This window comes from Podarcis liolepis, assembly GCF_965112155.1.
Source record: "Podarcis liolepis genome assembly, chromosome: 3".
In the NCBI taxonomy this organism is placed as follows: domain Eukaryota; kingdom Metazoa; phylum Chordata; class Lepidosauria; order Squamata; family Lacertidae; genus Podarcis; species Podarcis liolepis.
This window is the reverse complement of record NC_139557.1, coordinates 95,111,962-95,131,066: the sequence shown is the minus strand read 5'-3', so window position 1 is coordinate 95,131,066 and position 19,105 is coordinate 95,111,962. Positions and strand designations below refer to the sequence as shown.

Here is a 19,105-nt window from a genome sequence, read left to right as displayed (position 1 = left end):
GGTGGTGGTGTTTATTGAGCCCTGTGAGTACCACTTATTGCCTGGGAAAGAAGAAGAAGAAGAAGAAGAAGAAGAAGAAGAAGAAGAAGAAGAAGAAGAAAGCATAAGGCTATAGGATAACATCCATCCTCTTGGTGTAAACAATGCCTTTGTCTTTGTCCATCAGTATTTTTAACTGGTGGACAACTGATGGGCAGGGATGCATGTATTCTGAATGAAAGCAAGTAGAATACAGTAAGGAAGAATTCATCCTCCTTTATGTTGAAGCTGAGACTACTGGCAAATCATTATGGAAGTTCCAGGAAATCATCATCTGATTTTATCACTGCTTAGGTCATTTGAGACTTCCCTGATGCCCCACTCAAGACAAGTCCCATCAAGCAAAGCCGCCCTTATGACTGCAACTATCCATGTGCCAAATTCAGCAGCGAGGGCACATCAAAAGGCACTTTCCCTACCCAGGCTGATTCAGCAGAATTCAGCCCTAAACATGCCTGTTTGGGCTGGCTTTGAGGTTTAATGGCCAGGTTTAAGCAGGTGTGGGGCAATTTTAATTAGTTTTTGTATATATTATTTTCTGTTTTAATGGGTACCACTTTGCTGATTTTATTCCATTGTTCCATGAAGTGTTGCGACTTGCCCTTGGCCCGCATGATGAGGCGAGTTAGATGCTTTTAAGCATTTGCTCTAGGTTCATGTATGCAGGAGCTGAATGGCGTCGTTTGAGTTCTCCAACTTTGTCAAGGTGACTCTCCTGAAGCCAAAAATCAACGGAAAGAGTCTTACAAAGGCCTGTGGTTGCCACTTCCTTGTTGCCTATATTGTAAGAATATAGGATGCATATAGCATGATTTCCTGGGGAGAGCCAAGGTAACACAAGTGCATGCTCCACCGTCTAGTGCTGGCATAGCTCTTCCTAGGTAATCCCACCGTTCCATAGCTTTTCAGTCACAGATGGTGTGTTTTTTTATTTCCCTAGAAGTTGATGCATACATGGTTCCCCCCTCCAGCTTATCCTCACAACAACTCTGAGAGGCAGGTTAGGTGAAAAGAGAGTGACTGGCCCAAAGTCATCCAATGAGCTTCAAAGCTCATGAGGATTTGAACCCAAGTCAGCCCAAACTTACCATGCTTTCTCACAGGTTATGATGCACTTATACAACGCATTCCAAGGCAAGCCATGGCTGAGTGGTGATTTCTTGCATGTATACACCCAACATTATATTCAATGCACATTGAGATCTGGCTTTTTCTACTTAGTCCCCACACACACTGGACCCCCCACACACTGGACCCACCTATTTCACAAACAAGTGGCATTCTGAAAATGAAATCTCAATGCAAATTGATTCTGTGTTACCTCCCACTGTGTCCATATGAAAATAGATGGAGGTGTTCCCAGCAATAGGGAGTGTATCCACATCTGCCCAGTGATGCTTGTTGTTGTTTAGTCATTCAGCCATGTCCGACTCTTCGTGACCCCATGGACCAGAGCACGCCAGGCACTCCTGTCTTCCACTGCCTCCCACAGTTTGGTCAAACTCATGCTGGTAGCTTCGAGAACACTGTCCAACAATCTTGTCCTCTGTTGTCCCCTTCTCCTTGTGCCCTCCATCTTTCCCAACATCAGGGTCTTTTCCAGGGAGTCTTCTCTTCTCATGAGGTGGCCAAAGTATTGGAGCCTCAGCTTCACGATCTGTCCTTCCAGTGAGCACTCAGGGCTGATTTCCTTCAGAATGGAGAGGTTTAATCTTCTTGCAGTCCATGGGACTCTCAAGAGTCTCCTCCAGCACCATAATTCAAAAGCATCAATTCTTCAGCGATCAGCCTTCTTTATGGTTCAGCTCTCACTTCCATACATCACTACTGGGAAAACCATAGCTTTAACTATGCGGACCTTTGTTGGCAAGGTGATGTCTCTGCTTTTTAAGATGCTGTCTAAGTTTGTCATTGCTTTTCTCCCAAGAAGCAGGCGTCTTTTAATTTCGTGGCTGCTGTCATCATCTGCAGTGATCACAGAGCCCAAGAAAGTAAAATCTCTCTCTGCCTCCATTTCTTCCCCCTCTATTTGCCAGGAGGTGATGGGCCCAGTGGCCATGATCTTCCCCTTTTTAATGTTGAGCTTCAGACCATATTTTGCGCTCTCCTCTTTCACCCTCATTAAAAGGTTCTTTAATTCCTCCTCACTTTCTGCCATCAAGGTTGTGCCCAGTGATGCTATGACTGGGCATATACCAAGATCACAATACCCACTTTTTTATTCATTTACCTGGGGCATATGTGGGGAAGAAAAGTTGTGGATAATCTGTTCAAGGTTAGAGTTTTCAAATGTGTATCAAATAATCACACCCACCCTTGTTGTTGGCAGGAGCGGGAACCAATCGGGATTGAAAGCAACATGTTATAGAATAGCGGGCTCAAATCCATATTGAGGAAAGCAACTTCTCTGTGCTACAAATGGGTAAGTGAGCACCCGCCGTCAGCTGTACGCCCTTGCTTTTTGGATTCATGGGTGGTGGAGAACATCTGCCCAGAGGAAGTCACAGCAGAAACAAATGATCAGCTTATTGCATAAGAATGCTTTCACCAATCTCAGAGATAATGTCTCCTCAGCTGAGCTCGTAAATGAACTGGAAATGCTGCCTACTTTGCAAAGCATTTCAGGCCCTCCCTTTTCTGTTTACACAGAAAGGGAGGTGCCTTGACAATATTTTGAGGAATTAATCCCTTGTTTACTGGATCACTCTTCCATGAGTTATCCATCCCATGTAATTATGCATCTAAGAGTCATTTGAGCCTGCCTTGGTGTTATAAGCATTAAAGTCTCCCCAAGGGTCCCCAATTGGTTTTAATTTCTTATATGCTGCACAGCTGCCTTCTCAAACAGTATTGTGATCCATTGTGTTTCTAGCTACTACCATCAGTTTTCTTTTTCCTACTTTAATATGAATGCTGGGCTATTTCATGGTTCAATTCTTTACTTCAAACAGACTAAGAGGATTCTGAGTTATACTGGATTCGCATATATTTTCACCTCAAGGTCAACCTGAATCCTACTACAGTGGTACCTCGGGTTAAGTACTTAATTCGTTCTGGAGGTCCATACTTAACCTGAAACTGTTCTTAACCTGAAGCACCATTTTAGCTAATGAGGCCTCCTGCTGCTGCTGCAGCGCCACCAGAGCATGATTTCTGTTCTCATCCTGAAGCAAAGTTCTTAACCTGAAGCACTATTTCTGGGTTAGCGGAGTCTGTAACCTGAAGCGTATGTAACCCGAGGTACCACTGTATCATCCTCATGGGCCCTAATTTACCTGTATCTTAAGTACGGTACATTGTTTGCTATCTCTCATATACATTCAGAAGCTCTTAGATGGGAATATGTTTAGCAAGGCATGCAAACTACTGGCAAAAATGTGGAGAGCACACATTTAACCTACTCCCGGTCGATGAAGATATGGAACGCTATACAAATAAATAAGAGCACACACCTCAAAAAGGATATGGAGTTGGGAAAGGTTCAGAAAAGGGCGACCAAAAAGATCAAGTGGTTAAAGCCGCACCCCTGTGAGAAAAAGCTGCAGCGTTTGCGACATTTTTGTTGAGCGAACAGGCGACTAAGAGGTGACATGATAGACATTTATAAAACTAAGCATAGCATTGAGAAACTGGGTAGAGAAAGGTTTTTCTCCTTCTTTCAAAAGACTAGAACTTGTGGGCATCCAATGAAGTTGAATGTTGGAAGATTCAGGACAGTGAGAGCCAGTGTGGTGTAGTGGTTAAGAGTGGTAGACTCGTAATCTGGTGAACTGGGTTCGCGTCTCCGCTCCTCCACATGCAGCTGCTGGGTGACCTTGGGCTAGTCACACTTCTTTGAAGTCTCTCAGCCCCACTCACCTCACAGAGTGTTTGTTGTGGGGGAGGAAGGGAAAGGAGAATGTTAGCTGCTTTGAGACTCCTTCGGGTAGTGATAAAGCAGGATATCAAATCCAAATTCTTCAAACCCGACAGGAAAAAAGAAAGTGTTTATTCACATAGCTCATACTATGGAACTTGTTCTCAAAGGAGGCAGTGATGGTCACCAACCTAGATAGCTTTCAAAGAAGATTGGACCAATTAATGGAGGACAGAGCTACAAGAGCTATCTGTGATGGCCTGGGACTCAGGCTCAGGCTCGGACTCGGAACCAGAGGAGGCTCAGTCTGCACCGGATCCTTTGCCTGAACCACCTGAACCAAGTCTGGGGCTTGATCCTGAAGAGTCCCAGTCTGTACAGGTTCCCCTGCAACAAGCATCAGCTGGGCCAAGTCAGGGGCTTGAGCCTGCCCTGGCTCCAGATGTGGGGATTACCTCATTGCCTTCAGCTGGGCCATCGCTTACAGCTGCTCCACTACCAGTTTGGTCAGGGGAGGCTGAGGCGGCCCCTGGGTCTAGTAACCCACCGACGTCTCCTGAGCTGCAGAGACTAAGGTCTGAGAGAAGGAGCAACCTGAGTACTCGCAGGAGGAGTGCTCGCCTTCGGGTGAAACAGGGAGGTGAGTCACCAGGGGATCAGGACTGGCCGCTACCCCGACAAAGATAAAAGGCTGTCGGACCCCACCACAGGTTGCGGGAGCAACATTGTTGTTGTTTAGTCGTCGTTTAGTTGTGTCCAACTCTTCCTGACCCCATGGACCAGAGCACGCCAGGCACTCCTGTCTTCCACTGCCTCCCGCAGTTTGGTCAGACTCATGCTGGTAGCTTCGGGAACACTGTCCAACCATCTCGTCCTCTGTCGTCCCTTTCTCCTTGTGCCCTCCATCTTTCCCAACATCAGGGTCTTTTCCAGGGAGTCTTCTCTTCTCATGAGGTGCCAGATCCTGCCTGAGATCCTGTACCTGTCCTTGCCTGGTTTCCTGTCTCGTGTCCTGCCTTGGCCCTGTCGGACTGACTCCTGGAGGAACCTTCCGATTCTGGACTGGTCCTGGACCGCACTTCATGGGTTACCACTGGGCCCAGCACACTATCCATCATGATGGCCATGCTTTGCCTTTACAGTTGGAGGCAGCAATGCTTCTGAATACCAGTTTCTAGAAACCACAGGAAGGGAGAGCTCTTCTTGTATTCTCTTCTTAACTGCTACATAGTCTCATTCTTTCCAGCAAATGGTTCATTAACATATTACAGTGGTACCTTGGGTTAAGAACTTAATTCGTTCTGGAGATCCGTTCTTAACCTGAAACTGTTCTTAACCTGAGGTACCACTTTAGCTAATGGGGCCTCCTGCTGCCGCCGCGCCACCAGAGCACGATTTCTGTTCTCATCCTGAAGCAAAGTTCTTAACCCGAGGTACTATTTCTGGGTTAGCGGAGTCTGTAACGTGAAGCGTCTGTAACCCAAGGTACCTCTATATATCAAATCATAGAATTGTAGAGTTGGAAGGGACCCCAAGGGTTATCTAGTCCAACTAAAGCATCCATGACAGACGGCCATCCAACCTCTGCTTCAAAACCTTCAGTGAAGGAGAATCCACAACCTCCCAAAGGAGAGTTCCATTGTCGAACTGCTTTTACTGTCAGAAAGTTCTTCCTGATGTTTAGTCGGAATCTCCTTTCTTGTAACTTGAAGCCATTGGTTTCCTCCAGAGCAGGAGAAAACAAACTTATTCCCTCTTCTATGTAACAGCCCTTGAGATATTTGAAGATGGCTATCATATCTCCTCTCAGTCTCCTCTGTTCCAGGCTAAATAAACGCAGTACCTTCAACCACTCCTCATAAGGCTTGGCTTCCAGACTTTTAATTATCTTGGTTGCCCTCCTTTGCACACGTTCCAGCTTGTCAACATCCTTCTTCAATTGTGGTGTCCAGAATTGAACACAGTATTCCAGGTGTGCTCTGACCAATTTTTATTTTATTTTTTGGAAAAATGCTATCATTTAGCCAGGTCCTTGACAGATAGGCTGATTTAAGCCTCACCCAACTCAGTCCTACACGATTCCTTGTTTATTATTGAATGCAACAGGCTTTACATTTTGGAAGTATGCTTAGGATTGCAGCTTTAATAAATCAGCAATATTACAGAGTCATAACTCAAAGCGTACAATAAAGCAACACATGAGCAAGAAACCGGAAAAAAATCAGGGTTAACTACTTAGGGATTATGGGCCATGTACTGGAAATTTGACTTGGAAGAAGAAATGTGTCTGAAAAATGTGAACAAAAAGATAATCTTATCCACCAATTTTCAAGTGATGGGGGCGGGGAGGGCAGGAGAGAGAATCAGTTCACATGATTAACTGTCATAAGCACAGTACATACCATTAGACGTGCCAAAGACCAACTTGAAAGGTTTTTAAATGTTTCAAGCTGTGCAAGCATGCGTTTCGTCAAAAAGGCAGAACTGATTACCATGATCACAGGCAAAAACCTTAGCTAAACTGAGGGCAGACAATTTTTGTAAATCGTTATGCTGTGATTATTAGCTATTGAAATAAATGGTTTTGAATGTTTATTAGCTTTAGAATTATTCTTCCCTTCTCATCTCTCTCCGGCGGGTGACTAGCAAGGATGATCTGTGTAGCTGCGGGGATTTTGCTTCTCTCCAGTCATTGCACAGCTGTGATCCAAGCAGCAACAGAGGGCCAAAAAAAAAAATGGTTCCTGCTAATCTGCCATGATTTTTAAAGAGTTGATAAAGCCTTTTAAAGTTTTGCATCGATATAATACAATGGTACCTTGGGTTAAGAACTTAATTTATTCTGGAGGTCCGTTCTTAACCTGAAACTGTTCTTAACCTGAGGTACCACTTTAGCTAATGGGGCCTCCCGCTGCTGCCGTGCCGCCATGCGATTTCTGTTCTCATCCTATTTCTGGGTTAGCGGAGTCTGTAACCAGAAGCGTATGTAACCTGAAGCGTCTGTAACCCGAGGTACCACTGTATATAGTTAATATGTTATAGATCACTATTTTACTACTCGCACCAACATCCCTCTCTTTGCAAAATATGCATGGAAACCGTTCAAAACCAATTATGTCCACCCACCTACCCCACAGAAACCTGCTTATGCAGTGTTGCTTCTGAATAATAGAATCAGAGAATTGTAGAGGTGGAAGGGACCCCAAGCACCGTCCAGTCTCACCCTGGCAATGCAGGAATTGGCTAAAGAATCCCTAACAGATGGCCATCCAACCTCTGTTTAAAAACTTCCCATGAGCAAGAGCACACCCATTTCCGAGGTGGTTTCTGGTTTCTCTCCTCCTTCTCCTTGAATCAAAATCTTCTCCAGCATATCCCTGACCCTCTGGACACTTGCTCCTGATGTGCTGAATCTCACCCATAGTACATAATTTAGACACGACAATAAATCAAAAGACACCATAATTGCTGCTGTTGCTTTGAAGTATAACGAGAAGCAATGGAGAAGATTGCCATTCTGGAGCGGGACTACCGATTTCACCTTCCTCAGACGATCAAATGGGACTAAAACGTTGGACAACGACATTTTGAACCAATTTGAAAAATATTATTCCAGTTGATATTCTCCAGCCATGCTGCATTCCACTCAGATTACGGTCTACCTAAACAAAGTAGGGGTGAAACAAATATCAGAAGATCATAGAGTTAACTTAAATAGCCCTTTCTCTACGGAAGAGTTATAGAAAGCTATTGAGAAATGAAAACAAGGAAAATCTTGCTATACAGGAGCCTTCTATGAAAAAATGTAAAGAAGACACAACCTCTTTCTTTCACAATTTATTCAACGCAGTAATGTCAGCAGGATGCAACTCCTCCTTTTGAAAGGAATACTGGCATTGAGGGGAGGGAATGGATAAAGATGGTTGAACAAGTAGGATCATAATGACCAATTACACTCAAGAACATAGATGCAAAATTATTGTCAGAGAAATTGGCCATTGGACCCATGGTCAGTCTCGTCTGCTCAATCCGCCAGAGTCTGTCTTTGCATGCAGGGTAAGTCCCTAACTCACTGAGGGTTTGGGACCCATTGGCTACCCTCTCCTGTTTTAGCTGGCTAGTTGAAGCCATTCCTTGGGTGCGGCCGCTGCCACATACTGACAGCTTCTAGGAGTCACAGGTGCAGGGTAGGAACCAAAAGTGGACAGACTACCTCAGAAGGATCATGACATGTCCTCCACCAGAGATATTACCCTTCCCCTAGCATCCCGTACACCCTAGAACCAGACATGCAGTGTATAAATACCCACCCAAAAAAACCCATCTTTGTAAATTTCTGTGCTGACGATATGGCAATAATGTCAAGACTTGATCAATTCATTACTATGCTAATGCCTAATTCTTGAAGAATACAGATCACTTGCAGGTCATTAATTCTAATGCGTCAGAGGTTCTCTGACTAAACACGGTGCCAACAACACAACAGATAATTCAGAAGGACTCTGGTCTAAAGATCTTTCGTAAGGCACTGAAATACAATAGAATGGTCAATTCTCAATTCCCTTAATCACACACCATTACTAAAGGAATTTAAAAAAAATACTTTCTCCTGAAGAAATGAAACATGTGATGTCTGGGAAGCCATAAAGATGATGGCACTACCCAAACACACTTTTTATTTCTGATCATCCTAATACAAATCCCAGACATTAGATTTTAAAAGGAGTAAGAAATTGTACAGGGACTTATACATAGTGGGGGAAGGCCAAGACTAAGGAATAATATATGGAGCAGAGCTTTAAGCGGTTTGGAAAATTGGGCTTTCTGTGTCAGCAGGGCTTGGTGACCTTTGAGGTAACTACTGTACTGTATATTCCAACTCAAGCCCTTGCTTCACACAATCACATGCACAGCAAACTTTCAGGGACAAGGACTAAGGATGCTTAGTCCTTGGTTGATATGGCAGATGACAAAAAATGCAGCTGTTTCCTACCTAGGCTCACTCATTATATTGTCTCTTCCTGTACACCTGGCTTTTGTCCATTTTCATTTTTTTAAATAATAAAAAAAATCAGAAGCCTGAAATGTTTATTGCAACAGGACCAAAATTGTGGGCAATGTCTATGTAAGAGAGGCTTGCTCTCTGGTTAAATTGCCAAATGAACGAATAAACACTGTCAGCGTGCTTGTAACTGAAAGCAAATCAATTAAAGCCAAATGTCAAGCAAATCACAGCTGTGCGTCACGTGCCCAATAACGGGCAAAGAAAAAGAACGCTGAAATCAAATTCGCAACCTGTACGTGTAGCTATAGATAATAGCGATATAGAGAGATATATGTACAAAGGCGGGGTACTGTTTATATATTATTTTAATAAGAGCAAGGCTTTTTCTTCCCCCCACCACCGCCCAATAAAATTGGGAGATTCATCCGGCGTGTAAAACACAACAAAGGCAAAGAGCGGTTAAGGTTCAATGCACATACCAGGTTCCGATTATGTAAACCTTTCACATGCCATTATTGTGCTTGACTAGCGATGGGCTACCCTCCCTTTGACCTTCTATTTCCTGGCTGTCCTAAGCGGGCAGGAGAGCTTGCCTTACCCTTCACACGCACAGCCCAAGATGCCTTTCTGTTATCTGATTGTTTCTTTCACCATAAATTGTAGCTGCTCCTTTTTTCCCTGACTGCTCCCTTCTCCTCTCTCCCCACCTCTATCATCACGACGTTTTGACTTTGGATGTGGGCGTGAGCACAAAAGGAATAATCGAGGTCGTGCCCCTGGCGCTCAAAACTGTTGCCTCTCCCTCACCGACTGCCAACCCTGGTGCATCCTCCATCTCCTCCTCCTGCTGATAATATTCCTCCCATGACTACAGCCTTCCCAGATGTTTTCTTATCGTGCTACCGAATCTTACTGTTCCGAGTCGCTTTTCTGAGCAGATGTTCTCAGGCGTACTATGGGGGGGGGGTGTTTTTCCGCAAAAGCCACACAGCTTTTTAGCATTGGTTCTCTCCAACGAGAGATTCCCAATTAAAAAGAACAAATCTTGTTTCAGTGTTTCAATCCAGAGGAAGAGCAGGGAGGGAGGAAGCAACTAGGAAGTGCTTACCTACAAGAGGATTGGGAACCCAGTCCACGCAGCCAATCAAAAGGCAAGACCCCCTGCCTGAAAGACAAGCTGTGCTGCTTGATTGGCTAATAGCAAAGGGGCATTATGAATAGGGAAGGGCAAATCCATCAATTCCAGTTCTCCAGGTTTTTCATTTTTCTAATCTTAGTCTTAAATCTTAAATTTTTGTATGCATTTTTGACTACTATATACATTTTTGCCAGCAATTCCCCCTAATATAATGTATTTTAACATATTATGTTTGCTAATAAAAGCAGTTATATCTTTGTATACATGACTTGGCTGGAGGACTGCATTGCACAACTGGGAGTAGTGCTCATTTTGCTTTCAGTATTGTTTCAAAAAGTGAGAATTTGGTTAAGTTTATCTTTAAATGCAAACTAAATTGAATTTCTTTCCTGTCCCTAATTGTCAGACCCCCTCAGGAAAACATGCAGGAAATGAACCTGCTGGCAGCATGAAGAGGCAGGGCCCAACACTCTGTGGAGTTTTTACTGTTGTTATTCTATAGGAAACTATGGCTTCTTCAACATCTGAACCTCAGTGACATGGTTTCATGTCACTCTTCTCTTCACCCTCCAATAACAGACCTGCACAGTCTTGATTTCCTGGGATACATAATAATCCAATCCAGGCACATCTACAGTTGCAGAATCAGGTGACTCAGGTGGCACATATTTGAATCAGGTGACTCAGGTCTGGTGCAGATGTCAGGGATGCAGCTCTCCAGCAGGGTTCACCAGTGCTGACTGCCCTTCTAAAATGAATAATTGAAATAATTAGATGAGAATGTTCAAGTTCCGGGGAACGCTTATCTGAGCAGGTATGTCTTATAAGAGCCAGGGGCATGCCAATACTGATGGGGCCTCTCATATTTCTGCAGGGGCAGGGTATTCTGATGCCATTGATGCAACCACTTTAAAAGCCCACTTCTTGGTCACCGCAAGCAGATAATCCTCAGGGTCTACACTCACTGTTGCAAAACTAACTGGGTTTCATTGGCTGCCCGTATTGGGCAGGAGCAGAGTTTTTAGGCAACCACAGATATGCCCACAGGGAAGTATATCTGTAACTCCAACATCAGAGAAAGAACCAAATTGAAACAAGGATGCCTGAAAGATTACCCAACTCTGAAATAAGGACCAGTGGCAGAGCTTCATGCTCCAGCACTGGGGGCGGAGAGCAGGCGGGGGCAGGGCTGGTGCGCATCCTGGGGGCGGGGTGCCCAGCACGGGTGGGGGGCAGCAGCCGCGATGGCCCCCTGGGGGTTGCGCTGCCGGGGGTGATGCGCTCCCCCCGCACTCCTCTTCCTCCGCCAGTGGTAAGGACATCCTTCAGACACCACCTTAGGAACTGAGCCTTTAGTGTGGTGGCACCAACCCTTTGAAATCCCTTCCTGGTAAATATTAGACGTCTCTGCTGGATTTTTGGGAGCCTATTGAAGACCTTCCTCTTCCAACAAGCTTTCCCTGTCTGCCTCTGTTTTGTAATTTTTAGATGTTTTACTGCTTGTGTAGATAATTTATTACGGTCAGAGACCAGCTTAATACTGCTTGTGTATTAGCCAGCCTGGGCTCCTTTAAGAGGAAAGGCAGGGTCTACACTCACTTAGCAACAACATGGAGTGTGACACAGTGGATGGTGAAAGCATAGTTCACAAAATTGCCTGAAAATGCCTGGCCAGCTTCAAGGTTGAGTGCAGAATACCCCGTCAGGGAGTAAGTGGGATAATGTAGTTGACTCAGAATTAATGTGGAGACTACTTCCTGTTAACTGTCGGAAAGGTTAAAAAAGGGGGGGGGGGGACGTGACGTACTGAAGACACTCTCACAGTTGAAATCCTTCCCAGCTCAGTCTAAACAGGGAAAAGAGCAACATAGGCCATTGTGGTTCTGTAAGGAATGAGATACAAAGGGTTTTCAACAAGCTTAATACATTTTTAAAATGTGTGTCTATCTGTACACACTAGACAGCACCAGGTTGGGGAAGACCAGTGGAGGGGAATCCTTCAGAAATCATTTCTTCCTGCTGATGGAGCAAAACCATCCACTCAAGAGATTCTGTGTAAAAATAAGCAGACATTAAGTGAAAGGATCAAATGAAAGGAACAAACAGGATTACCAAATGCTGAGCTGCAAAACTATTTCGGGGCAACAATGAGCACTCTGTAAGAGGCCTGCACATTGAGCAGAAGGCAAAATAGAATAGTGGCCTCCTGTAAACATGAGAAAATAAGAAACAGAGGAAGAGGGAAATAAAGAACCTTCATGTACCTCTTAATCCTTCCCATATGCTACATACACAAAATGACAACGCTTGTACTTTGCTTGAATTAATCTGGAATGAAAACTATGCCTGAGACCAGACACGTTAGCTCAGGCTAGAAGCCCCAGCTCACCCATATATGCATTCATTGACAGTGTCTTAGTCTTTAACCCTATAGCTCCTAAAGTGTGTTGTGAGTTGGGGGGGGGGTAGGGGTAGGCTGGATGCCCAAGTCCCTTTTAGTGGCTGGACCCAGCAAGGATTCAATTGCTGGAATAGCCAGGCTAACTTCCTGGTAGTTAGGACAAAAGCCCAAGTTGAGTTGTTTGTATGTGAGCTAGACGCTAGACGCAGGCTGCAGGCTAAAGCTTGTGAGGGAGAGACAGGCTTGCTTTCTGCCGCAATCCAAGACCGTGGCTATGAGAGAAGCAAAACCATCACTGCTTTTTATTTTTATGGATGAAATTTGTATAGTGCCCTTCATCAAAAGATCTCAGGGCGGTTCACAGCATAAAAATACAAGATAAAACCACAAAATACATAATAAAAACAAGAACAAACCAAACCTATAAACCCACCTGCCCCCCTCCAAAAACACACTTAAAAGGATATAGGGTGTTAATCAGCCACAGGCCCGGTTCAAGAGGAACATTTTCGCCTGGCACCTAAAGGTATGTAATGAAGGTGCCATGTGAGCCTTCCTAGGGAGAGCACTCCACAAACAGGGAGCCACTGCAGAAAAGGCCCATTCTCATGTTGACATCCTCTCGTGGGGCGGGGGGGGGGCACACAAAGAAGGGCATCTAATGGTGTTTGCAGTGTCTGGGTAGGTTCATATGGAGAGAGGCGGTCCTTTAGGTATTGTGGTCCTGAACCGTTTAAGGCTTTACAGGTCAAAACCAGCACTTTGTGCTGAAAGGATAGTAAACAAAGTCAGGCGTTCCTTAGTGCCACCACAAAGAAGGCCCTTGACCACAACACCACTAGAGGTATCTCCCCCAGGGACTCCCCTGAAGATCATAAGGCACAGGTAAACTGATACCAGGAGAGGCATTCCTTTAAGAATTTAAGTCCTAATCTGTAAAGAGCCCCTCCTGCCTGGTTTTGCAACATGTCATTAATACAATAGTGCTGGATTCGTATGTGCCTATCCCCACATCATTCCACTTTATTAGCTGTTCTGTGTTGCTTTTCCAATGTTATCACATTGTTGCTGCCTGGAAGGGAACTCTGTAGCACAACAGAAGGCAAAACAAATAAAACAAAACAAACCGGAACATTTCTGGTATAAAAAAATGCCAGATTTCAGCAGGACGTTATGGGACGTTTACCATTTGAAAACCAAGCTGTAATGTCTGCCCCCAAACTCTTGCAGGCCCAAGTGGTATTGAAAGCAGGAAGGCTTATAACTGCACTGACACCACCAGGAGCACAGTCATGAATGCACATTAAAAAGGATGTCTGGAGGGGCGCTAAATTTATGGAAGATGACAAAGCAGCAAAACTCAGTTCCACAGGTAACAGAGCTGGTATAGGATGGGGTCAAATAAGTGGGGACAAAACAGGGATAGGGGCTGGTTTACACCACAGGCAGTGGAACTTGTTCGTTGCCTTGAGAATCCCTCCCAGGCCCCATTCCTTCCATTTTCCTTCTTTTAAAATCGTATCACTAGAATTATTGCAGAAGTGGGAGAAATATTTTAATACAGGGAAATGACTTGTTAATAGACATTCTGGTGTCTATTCCTCAGACTGCCCATTTCACAGGATCTCAAAGTAAAAGTCAATGGACCTTATTCCAAAATAACCACATTAAAACATGGCCTTTGAGACTCCAGTTTGATTTATGAAAGTTACAAAAGGTTTCCCCCCCCCCCTTCTAACTAGAGTTAATATATCAGCATTTGTTTGTTTGTTTAAAATAAGACTTCTTGAGGAGTTTCCCTGGGTCCAATAGGTTAATAAAAGTGTGAGAACTGTTTCACTTGTTGGTGAACGGATGCTGCACTAGTTTCTGGAAGAAAAGGATGGAATGTGAGAAGTCTCCGACAAGCCATTGAAAATGTATTGTATGATTTCTGAGTTATGGAGCTTTATTTATATTCCCTTTCCCATATACTATGACTCACAGGAAATCACACTCACACACACATCCCTCCACAGTGGCTCCAACCCAGTTCTGCGGGCAGCCAGTTGCACATTATAGCTCCTGGCCCTAGCTCACCTTGAGACTGACCCTTCACCATCTTACAGGACTGAAAAAGGAAGGTGGAATTGACTCAGCAGGACTTGCTTTGCTCGAGCCCAATTTCCCCCTTTAGGGTTGCTGCCGTGTCTTGTGTGAAAGACCTTCAGACTGCAACTCGCCATCCATGCAGCTCTGCGCATATTTACATGGAATCCTACAAACACCAGCATTTGAGTTAAGTCTCACTGGATGTGACGGAAGTTGGAATCCAGTCAATAACATACACACACACACACACACACATATACATATATATATAGAGAGAGAGATAGATATATATTCCTTTATTAGGCATAGCAAACCACACATTATCAAACAGACACTGTATACAAATTTTGCAAAATATGAACATATCAAGGTTTGTCCTGGTCAGATCTTTAACTCCGGAGAAAATCAATTTGCATAAATAATACAATACAGCACTACCGAATCCCCTATCAATTAAGAACCACTAATTCTCTTTATAATGACCCAGTCAATAACATGTGAAACGAGGACAGGCTTTTCATCTCTGCATTAAATGAACAGCACATTTTTAATAAGCCTTTCTAGGTACACCACATTAGTCAAGTGTGAGTGAGTAAGGTGGCAGTAACCCAATACTGGCAGTAATGCTTCTGAATAGCAGTTGCTGTTAACCTCAGGAGAGGGTTTTTGTGCTGAAGTCCCCATGGGCCTCTGGTTGGCCACTGTAAGAACAGGATGCTGACCTACACAGGCCATTGGCCAGGTGCAGAAAGACTCTGCAATGTTCTTATTGCAGAGGCCTCTAAAAAGCCACCTATCAACTCCTGGCTTTGGCAAACCATGATCTTTCAGCCTACTGTACCTAACAGGTAACCTTGTGTATGGTGCACTGCATATCCTGAGAGGTGTATATAAAAGTGATTTGGTGCACGTAACTCAGTTGCGTTTCACCACTGAAAAGGGCATGTGGAGTATTCCTCGGCAGAAGGAACGTCATTCCTCACGCACAGCTAATGTATCTTCTCTCCCCCTTTCGACAATCCTTTTGTTCCTGTAATGAGCAAGTTGCCGCACACGTCATTTTTTACCTTCCAAAAACGCCACCTTTTCAGGGTTCCTCGCACGGTGAGGACGGATGCTGCCACACAAAGTAAGTGTATTGCAATGTAAATGTGAACAAGATACTGCTTTGCCCATATGAAATGCCGTAAATTTTGGGCCAAAGTAAACTTGTCAGAATTACGCCTCTGTAGTTCACACCAGGGAGTGGTGCTGCACAGCTGGGGAGCTGAGCTAATAAGTGATGAAAAACAAAACAAGAAAGGGGGGAGGAGGCTATTATGGCAGCACATAAACTGGGGGAGGGGAATACATCCCCGCCCCACTTTAGACAAATAAATGGCAAAATGTGGAAGCCATAAACATGAGCTCCCAGAAGTATAAAAATGGGAGCAGGGAGGGGCTGGACAAGTGCTTACCTCACATGTGTTTTCTGAACTAATCCACATATGAAGGCGATTAAAATGCCTTCAACAAATTGCAGTGATTCTCAAAGTGAGCACCGGGCCTCCCTAAGGACGTATGGTTAGTTGCCAAGGAAGGTGTGAGCAAAACGTAGAGAATACAGGCAGAAAGCAGGAGGGAGAAATGTGGACAGGATCAGGCTGCATGACATGCAAAAACACCCGCACAGTCAAAATGCCCTCTGGGCCTCTCCTTGCCCCACCATTGTGGGTCTCTCTTACTAGAGAACAGCCGTGGGGGGGGGGGAGAGAGACTATGGGGACAGGGGGTGAGCAGCCCAGCACCAAGGAGCCCAACAGTGGGCAAAATGGCTGTCGCAGCTGCCACCATCTTCAGAAAGGTACGTATATTTCAGCTGAACAGTAAATGACTTATCTGATGTTTTTTTTAAAAAAAATAATGTTTATTAAGAGTTTAAAAGTTACAAAAAGGAAAAAAAAGTTAAACAAAGCAAAACAATACAATACAATACATAAAAAACAAAAAAACACTGCTTATCTTAACAAAACAAAAACAAGAACAAAAACAGAAACAATTAAAAACACATCCAATATTTCCATATCTTGTCCTTCATTTACTTGTTTCGACGACCTCCTCACACCTCCCTTTTTTGTATTCTAGTTCAGTTAGCTATTCCAGCAAATCCTTTCCATCTTTCTCAGTTTTTGTCCTATAATTTATCTTAACACAATCTAACCTTGTTTTTTTTCCCTTTAGCCCATTAACAGTCTATTTTTACTTAATTCTTTATAACATTTCTGCTAAAGCCATATAACTTCATTCCAGCATCCTTCTAACATTCATTAATTTTACAGTGTTTCTGTAAATAGTCTTTAAATTTTTTCCAACCTTCTTCCACCGACTCTTCTCCCTGGTCTCGGATTCTGCCAGTCATTTCCGCCACTTCCATGTAGTCCATCAGCTTCATCTGCCATTCTTCCCGGGTGGGTAAATCTTGTGTCTTCCAATACTTTGCGATAAGTATTCTTGCTGCTGTTGTAGCATACATAAAGAAAGTTCTATCCTTCTTTGTCACCAATTGGCCGACCATGCCCAGGAGAAAGGCCTCTGGTTTCGACATATCTGATGTTAAGAGAAGCCTAGCAATAGAACCAATTTCTTACTATGTTAATGGACTCTCCATCACTTCAAACTCAGGTCTTCAAACTGAGCCTAGACAGCTGTTTGATGGGTTCCCTGCTGTGAGAAGGGAACACAGGAAGCTGTCTTACTCTGAATCAGACCATCTAGCTCAGTACTGTCTACACAGACAGGCAGCAACAGGGTCTCTTGCAGGCCTACCTACAGACATCAAGGATTGGATCTGGGATCTTCTGCACACAAAGCGGTTGCCCTGTCACTGAGCTATGACCCTTCCCTTCTAGAGGGTTAGACTACTAGCTCATTGGTATTCAGCTACTGGGTCATGGCCTGATCTAAGGTGGTTTGCAGCAGCACAACAGAAATAGATGGTAAGGAATTAATGAATTCCCAAATGCCAGGCAGGTTCCAGGTTGGAAAAGGTTGAAGACTACTAGTCTGGTCCTACAAGGCACCTTCCAGTGCTGTGCCCCTTATGATTAAGTGAAATTCAACCAAATACTTTCTTACTGCCTATTAAGGTAAAGGTAAAGGTAAAGGGACCCCTGACCATTAGGTCCACTGGTGACCAACTCTGGGGTTGCGTCACTCATCTCACTTTATTGGCCGAGGGAGCCGGCCAGCATGACTAAGCCGCTTCTGGCGAACCAGAGCAGCGCACGGAAGCGCCATTTACCTTCCCGCCGGAGCGGTACCTATTTATCTACTTGCACTTTGACATGCTTTCAAACTGCTAGGTTGGCAGGAGCAGGGACCGAGCAATGGGAGCTCACCCCGTCGCGGGGATTCGAACCACCGACCTTTTGATCGGCAAGTCCTAGGCTCTGCGGTTTAACCCACAGAGCCACCCACATCCCTTACTGCCTATTATCTTACTGCATATTATCAATCCACATTGCAACTGCCTTTTTGCTAATGAAAGCAAACATCTCCAGAAGTTCCTTCTACTTTTTCCCACAGAAAAGCTGAAGGTGGCATGCTGCTTACTGGGAAGGCTTTCACAGAAAAATACAAGCCTCCCCCCCCCCAAAAAAAAACCCCTCAAGTTAAAGCACTGGGACTTTAAAGGAGCATGACCCACACAAAGGAGGAATTAAGAGAGTTCTGGAGACAGAAAGGATGGTAGGACTAAATTAAGCAAATAGGGGCTGGTCTACTGCTGGCATTCCCACCCTTTCCAACACACACCTCCCCTCTGCCACCTTTTCAGACCGCCTCCCCCCCCCCAAAAAAAACCCCTTTTCTTCCTTTGCAAGGCCTTTACAGCCCTATTCTCTGCTTCTCTATTCAGAAAGAAGTTCCACTGAATCCAGCGGGGCTTATGCCCAAGAAAGTGTGCACACGATCGCCATCTTTATTTGTGTTACCGTTAATGCGCACGCTGTGCTCAACCCTGGCAATTGCTTTAAGTATGAGGGCTCAACCCTGAATTGTATGTTGATAAGAAAACGAAACGAAACAAAACAAGGCCCAGGGGAGAGCGCATCCCCCTTCTCCCCGTGCTACCTACAGAGAATCGCAACGCTGACTAGCAGAAACAGCTTACAGATCAGAGAAGCGTTTCCAGGTATTGCTTATCAATCAGGTTGCAATCCTATAACGACTCCCTTGGGATACGCCCCGTTGATGTCAATGGGAATTATTGATGTTAAGTTAAGACTGCACTGTTTAAAAAAAGGAAAAAGCAACTCTCCCCTGCAGTTCCCCTCGTCTCCTTCTAACGTTGAAAAACCACGCGGAGTTAGGCGCATTTCAATCCACGGATTGTAGTGGGTCCCCAGATGAACTACAACTCCCATCGCCCCTAGCTAGCAAGGCCAGAGCTCAGGGATGATGGGAGTTGTAGTCCAACAACATCTAGGGACCCACAGGTTGAGGATCGCTAACCCAGCGCTGGACGGAGCTGCGCAGCCTACCCACCTTCGCTTTTCTTAGCAGCCGCCTCACCCAGAGCGGCAGCCGCGCCTGCGC

The 19,105-nt window shown here is 44.7% G+C and overlaps 1 protein-coding gene and 1 long non-coding RNA gene across 2 annotated transcripts in view; one reads left to right on the top strand and one right to left on the bottom strand.

Moving 5' to 3' along the window:
* The window catches only part of LOC310702742 (uncharacterized protein), a 601,527-nt gene that overhangs the window by 350,840 nt on the left and 231,582 nt on the right, over window positions 1-19,105 (bottom strand). The gene's annotated exons all lie outside the window — the stretch shown is intronic.
* LOC310702990 overlaps window positions 1-19,105 on the top strand; it is a 98,305-nt gene that overhangs the window by 53,078 nt on the left and 26,122 nt on the right. The gene's annotated exons all lie outside the window — the stretch shown is intronic.